General features: G+C 60.3%; 1 long non-coding RNA gene across 1 annotated transcript; it reads left to right on the top strand.

Moving 5' to 3' along the window:
* Positions 1-1,571: 1,571 nt before the first annotated feature.
* On the top strand, positions 1,572-6,053 carry LOC147579691 (uncharacterized). The gene is made up of 2 exons (XR_015252023.1): positions 1,572-4,249; positions 5,627-6,053. It is a non-coding gene; the product is annotated as an uncharacterized LOC147579691 (long non-coding RNA).
* The last annotated feature ends 2,052 nt before the right edge of the window (positions 6,054-8,105 follow it).

Raw genomic sequence — 8,105 nt, 5'->3', positions numbered from 1 at the left:
ATTCTGGAGAGCTTCTGAGAGCCACAAGGAGCGCGGTCCGGCGGCTCCGGAGGCGCCCAGGCTGGCGGTTCCCGACGTCCCTGCGCTGGGCAGTCACCGGGCTCTGGGCTAGGCCTCCACCTGCTGATCCTCCTTTCCCGAGGGCTCCCGGCCCCGCCCAGACCACGGCAGAGTCACAGGGTGGGGGTGGCGGGAAGGGTCAGGGCTCTGCAAAGCGAGCTCAGAGGGATGACCTAAGGGTTTGTGGAGTGTGCTAATTGTCTTCCGGGCTGCAGGAAGCTCTTTCCGTGCTGGATCGCGTCACCCCAGCGGCCTCTCCCTGGAACGTCCTACTCTGTGCACGCCTTTCCCTTGGTGGCCTCCTCCGACCTGTGGTCTCTCTGTGCCCGGAGCCAGGTCTCCCGCGGCGACCTTGCCAGTGGAGTGCTGTGGCTCCAGGCCGCCCGCTCTTCCCTGGGCACCGGGCCCCAGGTGTGGCAGCCACATCTCCCCTGTGTGCCCAGCCCTCCTCTCCAGCCCCTGCTGTGGCCCTGCCCTGGGGAGCCTCCTTCTCTGGCTCAGACCACTGCATAGGACCCACTCGGGTCTCCCCCTCCTTCTTCTGCCAAGAGAACCTTCTAGAGAGCAGTCTGGCTCTCTCTGCACTACCCAAAGCTCCTCCGAGGCACCCCTTCCTCATGCCCTGCTCCACGGGAACCGCTGTCCCAAGACCCTGGTTGGCCAGCCTCGTTCCCTGCCACGCCCTTCTTTTGATGTTTGTATGTATCACCCCGCCCCTCCCCACTTAGGTCCACCCACCCGCCTACTGGGACCTGGGTCCTGGGGGGCCTCCTCTGCAGCCTGCCTCAGCCTCCTCCCCTCCAGCCTTCCCTGCCTGGGCCTCCCCCACGCCCTGCATATCAGTGTCTCAGGACACCTAGCCCCACTCTTGCTCAAAAGGGACTGCCCCTTTCTAGAGCTAGAGGTTCAGGATCCTGGAGGGGATGGAATGTCCCTTGTTTATGGAGGCTGTCCGTTTTCCTAGTCACCTTCTGTCAGTCACCCTGTTATGGCTTTCTTCCTGGCTGACTGCTGTCTGAAATGACCTGACGTTAATGTTGGCTTTCTCTCTCCCCCCAGACTAAGATTTCTCGGGGCAAGGATTTTTTTTTTTTTTTTTTCCTCTCCTGTTCCCTGCTGTGTCCTCAGCTGTGGTACCCAGGCCAGGCCCAAATTAGAGGGATGGCGAGTGTTTGTTGATTGACTAACAGAGTCCTTAAGGGCAGGGACCTTATCAAGTTAATCCCCAGAAAAGTGCTGGGCACAGAGGAGGCACTCAAGAAAACATGTTGATAGAGCCCATGAATATGGTAATTGGTTTTTAGAAATTCTTCACATTGGTTAGAAACTGTTTGGTGTTTTGGCTTTCCTTCTAGATGTCATTTGGGAGAGTTGAGGTTTGCTGCACTTAAAGGTCAGGTCGGCTGGGTCCGGGCTCTTCTCTCCATTTTCCAAGGGGCTCCCCAGACCCCCAAAAGGAGCGATGAGCCCCGCTGTAATCCTACAAACGCCAACTGAGCGCCCCCCCCCTCCCGCCCCCACCGGCCCACCTTCTAGCACGCTCTGTGGTGTTCAGAGCCAGGTGCTCTGGGGAGCTCTGTCCACAGCAGGCTGGAGTGTGGTGTGCGAGGGCTAATATATTATGCATGGAACTGACTAAATGGGGACATTTGGAGATGAAAATTGCTGTTAATGCGTCCACACATCTTTGGAATATATTAAACGTTTGTAGAGTTGGGAGGCGACATTAGCCTTATTTAATAGAGCCGGTGTAACCATCCCCACACCCCGGCTTTAATAGCCCGGGCGCCTCTAGGCCCCCCAGGCTGTTGCTCGGGGACACCACTGGGTATATCAGCGAGCGCTGGAGAATTATGTATGAGGCAAAATGTCAGCCTGGGCTACCAGGCATTCAGGCAGCATATGTCCCAGACTCATTTTAGACCCAAAGACAGTGACCCCATGCCGCTCGGTGCAGAATTCCATTAAAAAGCCAAATTACTGGTTTATCTGCTGTTTGAGCAGAAGAGAGAATAAACAAAGGGCCAGATGAACATGTCTGTCCCCGCAGCGGCCAGATGACCGTCGCCGTGGACCCTGAGGCCAGAGGGCCCATCTCCGAGGTGCCGCGTAAACCAGCCGTGGGCCTGAGTTCCCGAGGCGCGGGCCGTCTCCCGGGCCTGCGTGGGCAAGGCCCCCCGCTGCCCCCGCTGTGTCTCCTGGATACAATTCTGTGAGAGCCTCTTTGAAAACTGAAAAGCTGTTAGAGCAATTGGACCTGTGTTCTCACTGCCTTAACCATTTTCGAGGGGATGAGAAGGAGAATGATAGCCACCCTGAAAAGGCCTCAGCCCTGGCCCCCGCCTGGCCCCGCTCGAAGGTGTTTGCTCGCTGCCCCCGCCACCCGGCAGCGTTGGGCGCGGCAGGCTCTGCTTTACAGTGAGAACGTGGGGCACGGGGAGGGGGAGAGACCCCTCCGAGGCCACCCAGCTGGCAGGCAGGGCGGGGCTGGCCCCAGGCAGCTGGCCCTTAAGGACTTTGCCTGCTGAGAGCCACCAGACTTTAGGAATGTTCCGGAGCCCTGGAAGAAGGCAGGCCCGTGGAAGCTTTGCACAAGGCGGTGGGCTCGCTCTTCCCAGTGCTCCGCTGGCCATACTTGCGGCGGGTCTCTCCCTGCGCCCGCCGGGCATCTCTCCGATTTGGTGAGCCAGCCGCATCGGGCTGGGTACGGTCCCCGGGGCTCCTGGCTCCTGTCTGGCCTGGGGAGAGGGCCGCTCGCGCGGGCAGAAGACCCAGGGCACAGAGGAGATGTAAACGCCAAAGACCCACTTTGACTCGTGTCTTTCGCTGCCACATCTGAGCGCCTTTGAGGGTTGCGTGCAGATCTAGCCAGGGCAGCTGGTGAGCCAGAATGGAGAACTCGGGCCAGCCGGCTGCTGTCTCCAGGGCAGGGCCAGGCACCAGCCCCACTCCCCCAGACTCCCCCTCGCTTTGCTCTGCCCCCGCCCTTGTTCTGGGACCACCCTGCACAGACTCAGTGGCTGGTGCAGTCCCGGAAGAACCCATGGATGTCAGGGCTGAGCGGGAGCCCTGAGTTCCTGTCCTCTTGTCCCCTCAACCCCTCGCCGCTCACATCCTCATACAGATGAGGTCCGAGAGGGTGGCCTGCTTGGCCAAGACTTTTCTTCTGAGCATTGTCTCCGACTTTGGGGGCGGGACCCACCTCTGGCAAATAGGTAGTTTTCTTCTTTGCAAAAACGGGGTGACCCAGCACCCCACAGCTGCGGGATAGTGATGCCGCTGCCCTGCCACGGGGGTTCTAGAAGCCAGAACCTTGACCCTGTGGCGTTGGCTCATAGTTGGTGCTCAGCTAAGGCCAAGATCAGACACCAGCACCGAATAGGTGTTCAGTACGAGAGGGTGAATTGAAATCAGATCCCTTCATTGCCAGGAAGAAGCTCACAAGAAGGGCTGGAAGGATGTTTGTGGAACGAAGAAATAAACGCGTGCTCTTTGAGGGGATAAAGAAGCAGAGAGAAAAAGAAGAATCCGGGGAAGATGGACATAAATCTCCACCAAGCACCACCAAGGCTTTGCAGCCCAGGCGGCTGAAAAGACCCCGCGGAGGCAGAAGGGGCCATTTGTCACAGGCGGGGACTGGCTTGAGGGCCAGGAAGCAAGGGTGTGACGGAGGCTCATCCATCATTTTCCCATTATTCCCCCGACGTGGAAAGGAGCCTGCGCAAGCCCGCGTGGCAGAATGGGCGTGGGGGTGGGGGTGGGGGTGGGGAAGGACCCCAAGGAACGGCAGGCCCGGCAGGTGAGCCCACGGCTCTGGGTCAGGTCCCAAAGCCCTGGCGTGGGCAGCAGAGAGGACAGGAGCCACTCAAGGCCACCTGACAAGTCACGGGGCAGGACTTTGTGGCCAGTATGGCTCTTGGACCCAAATGGGTGCGTGATCGAACATCTGAAAACCCGTCTCGTGCCCTTGGTGTGAGGTGGTGGCTTTCGTACCTGTGAGTCCCAGTGCCAGGCCTGGGTTCGTGCCATGCCCCTGCCCGGAACGTCCCTCTGCCACCTCCTGCAGGAAGCTGTCCCTGATCTGCCCCTGCACCCGACACACACACACCTCAGCCTCAATCTGCAGGGATCAGCCCCCTGATTCTTCAATCAACAGGTATCTCTCTGCCCAGCTGGCAAGCTCTGCAGGGTGAGGGGCTATTTCTGGTTTGGTCGTTGTGGGGCCCCTGGGCCCAGGGAAGGGGTCACGTGATGCTTGCTGATCTTGTCTTCCCTTGCCAAGCACGCCAGGCTGGGTGGGTGTTCGGCGGGGGCCCAACACGTGGGGCCTTTGGTCGATCGCAACCATGAGACAAGAACTGGGCCAGGGGTGGCTACGCCAGACCACTCTGGTCTGCAGAGATGTGGGCTGTGAGCTGGAGAGCCCGCTCTGATTCTAGAAGCTTTGCTTGGGTTAGGTGAGTGCATGTTGGAAGGACCACAGGGTGCCTCCCACTTGGGCCTGGAGCAAAGGTGGGATTTGCCTAGGGCACACGGGGTCCAGGGGAGACCCGAGCTCATTAACAGAGTGGGTCTCGGGACGGAGATCATTGCTCCTTACCTGGTGCAGTGTAGCTCCCCCAGGCCCCAAACAGTGCTCGTCAAGTGAATGAATGAAACCGGGCCTCCTGACTCCTGCCCAGAGCTCTCTGCACCCGCCCCCCCCCCCCCCCCCCCGCCCCAGCCCCAGACAGCTTTGCTCCACAGCTCACTCTGGTTGTGGAGAACGGAGTGGACCCCACACGGGCTGCAGCGTGAGGGAGGCTTGAGCAGGCTAGACCCCCGGCCTGGGGACAGTGGGGCCCTGCCTCCAGGGTCCCCTGGGAGTGAAGGCCCCGGTCCTCCTTGGGGCCAGCCGCTGTGCACGGAGCCCGGGGTGTGGGCAACCTTCCAGAATGCTGTTTCCCACCATCTGTGATATCTTCGTTTTCTCTAACACTCAAAAATAGATGTTTCTGTTATGCTTCTCGTTGGCAGGGTTGCTGCAGGGCCTGCCAAGGCCCGGGGGAGCCCGCCAGCCTGCGGAGTCTTACTGTACAAACAGTTGGGGAGGGGGGTGTCTCTGTTAACTTGAAATCCCCGATCAGTAAACATGCCAATTTAAAGTGTAATTAACTCAGGCCGGAAAAAATTCAGATCTGGACTGCTTTTCACAGTTGAAGTTGTTTTTCTTTTATTTATTTATCTCTTTCCGGGTGTGATGGTGTCTGTGGCAGGTTTAAGCCAGGAAAAATAGAAGGGGGGCTGAAGTGGGGAGGGGGCCGGCTGGGAGAGGAAGCGATGGAAGGCAAAGAAGGAGGAGAGGGGAGGTGGGCCTGCCCCTCCCCGCCCCCCCCCATGGCCCGGGGTCTGTATGCCCTTTCTGTCCAGGATGCCGGGTGAAGAAACGGAGGAGAGGGAAGCAGGGGGCGTCCTGCTGGGCCAGGTGATTCAGAGTCACGGGGGCCGTGCCAGGGAAGCACCCAGCTCGTTTGTTGGGTGGGCTCTGGGTCTTGCTCCTGACTCTCTGTCTTGCCTCCTCTTTCAGGGGTCTCTCTGTTTTCCGCGAGCCCACCCCGGACCGTCAGCACCAGACTCCTCCTGCTTCCCAGGACTCCGGGGAAGGTCCTGCTCTTGGAGAAGGTCAATGGCATCCACACCCCAGCAGAACAGACACGCGGCCCTGCCCCTGCCCCTCCCCAGGAAGAAGTGGGGGCCGTACGCTCCCCACCCTTCATAAAGCACCCTGAGTGGGTCCCAGGAGTGGATCCGTCAGGGGTCAGGCCCGCGCTGTGGACTGGGGAGGACCATGAGGGCACGCAGAGAACTCCTGAGTGACCATGAACTGCAGCGGAAGAGCCATTGACATGTGCCCTCCCCCCAAAAAAGGCTCAGAAATTCCTGCTCTTCCTTTGCAAACACTTGGCATGTTTTGGGGCTATTTGAATAATAAATACACATTATAAAACTCCAAATATGTTTGTGTGTCTATATGTTCAGAGATGATGTTCATTAAGTGGAAGGTTTAAAAACAAAGGCCATCTGCCCTCGGGAGGGATTCTCCTCTAGAGTCACTGGCCTTTGCCCAAAGGGGACCCTGCAGGGAGCATCTCCCCATAGCCCAGGGGTCCACTTCGGGGTGGTGGGGTGGGGGGGGGGGGCTCCCCTGCCCGTGGGAGGCAGGGCCCAGAAGGCCCGCTTTCCAGTTTGAGGTCTGAGCTGGCTCCCGCCCCCGCGGCCGCCCCCCTCCCACCGGGGCAGAGGCCGAGCCCCCGCCTCCGCTCTGCAGCCTCCGCTGGTCACGACTCAGCCGGGCTGACTCAGACGCGGCCCTGAGCGGAGCCTCGTAAATTACATAATTACCTACGGAACCTGCCGCCGCCGCTGAGCGACGGGAAGGACGCTCGGCCGGTGACTCACTGTTTTCCCCGGAGCCTCTCGCCCGCGCTCGGCGGCCGCCTCGGTCTGGGCTGGCTGGACAGGGGGAAGGGCCGCCGGCTTGGCCTCCGTCCCCGGCTCTGCAGGGAAGGGGGCGCAGCCCGCCGGGCGGCGCGGGGCTGTGGGTGGGGGGCACTTTCCCCTCCAGCCCCCCTTAGCCTTCCTGATGGGCTGTTCCCGCCTGGGGGAGGAGGAAGCAGGTCCGGAGAGGCTTGATCCTTGGCCCCGTCCACACCCAGCCGGAAGTGGCTCCGGCTGTGCCGGTGACCCACCCCCCCCCCAGTGTAGCCCCCTGCCCCGGCCAGAGCCCAGCTGCTGGGTGCCCCCTCCCTCCTCCCGACCGCTCCCCCTGGCATCTGCCACCTCTTCTCCAGAGCCCCCTAACGTGGGCAGACTCTCCCTTCTCCTGACGGTGACTGTGTTTGGCAAGGAGGCACCACGTTGCCTTTGCAACTCAAGGTGTACCTGCGGGTGGGGGACGCCGGAGGGGGGCGCCTGTTTCTTTTTGAAATAAAAAACCCAATAGGGGCACCTGGCTGGCTCAGTCAGAGGAGCGTGTGACTCTCGATCTCGGGGTTGTGAGTTCAGGCCCCACGTTGGCCGTAGAGGTCACACACAAAAAAATAAACTTAAAAAAACCAAAAACCTAACAGAATAGGCCTGGTGGGCCCGTGCGCTCTGATAGGACCTAGGTTTGAATCCAGCCTTGTCACTTCCTGGTGCTGAGCCTCCGTTTCCTCATCTACGAAATGGGCACACCACCTATCACCCTCCCGGTGAGCAGGATGGATTTTAAGTATACGTAAAGTCCCCCATGCAGTGCCCGAGGGGGTTAGGTTCTCACTAGCCTGGGGACTTCCTCCTGGCGATCCAGGGCTGGTGAGGGTCCCCATAGACCCTGAAGTCACCACACACCTGCAGCCCAACTCACCCTGGCCTAGGACTGAGGGTCCCTGATGGTCCAGACCACCCCGGGCCCAAGTCCCAACCTCCTGATGTGCCTGCCCCCTAGGTCCCAAAGGCACCCCAAAACAGAGCCACGAGGAACAGAGCCCATTATACTCAGAGCTGCATCTAGGTCCCAGGCAAAGCTCCTCAGCAGGTCACGGAAGGTGCTGAGGGTCCCCAGACCTGGGGCAGGAGTTCCCAGAGGCCCCCCCGCCCCGGCCCGCCCCACTGTCCTCTTCCGCTCCAAGTCCGGGGAGAAAGCTGCATGTGTGAGCAGCTCTGTTGGTGTCGGGGTCTGTGGCCTGCTGAGGTCACCTTCTGGGGAGGTTGTAGAGGTGTTGACAGGGCAGTCCCCAAGGCCCACCTCCTGCCCCGCCCCATAGGTCATGTCAGCTCACCCTGTAAGCCCACCACTCCTTTTCAGTTGTACATCTCCTGCAGGGACCCCAAACACATGTGCTGAGGGGCTGGCTTCCTGGAAGAGAGCCTCTGGGGAGGCTCTTTTTCCTACTGTGGCCCCAGCCTGTCCCCCTTCCTCCCCACAAGCTCCCTGGGGCTGGTCTAATGTTCTAATAATCACACACCCCCCACTCTCTACCCCCAAGTGTGCACCACTGTGCACCAGGCAGGAACTGGGTGCC

Source organism: Puma concolor, chromosome B3 (assembly GCF_028749965.1).
Source record: "Puma concolor isolate L17-30 chromosome B3, mPumCon1.1.hap2, whole genome shotgun sequence".
Classification (NCBI taxonomy): Eukaryota; Metazoa; Chordata; class Mammalia; order Carnivora; family Felidae; genus Puma; species Puma concolor.
This window is presented reverse-complemented; position numbering and strand designations above follow the sequence as displayed.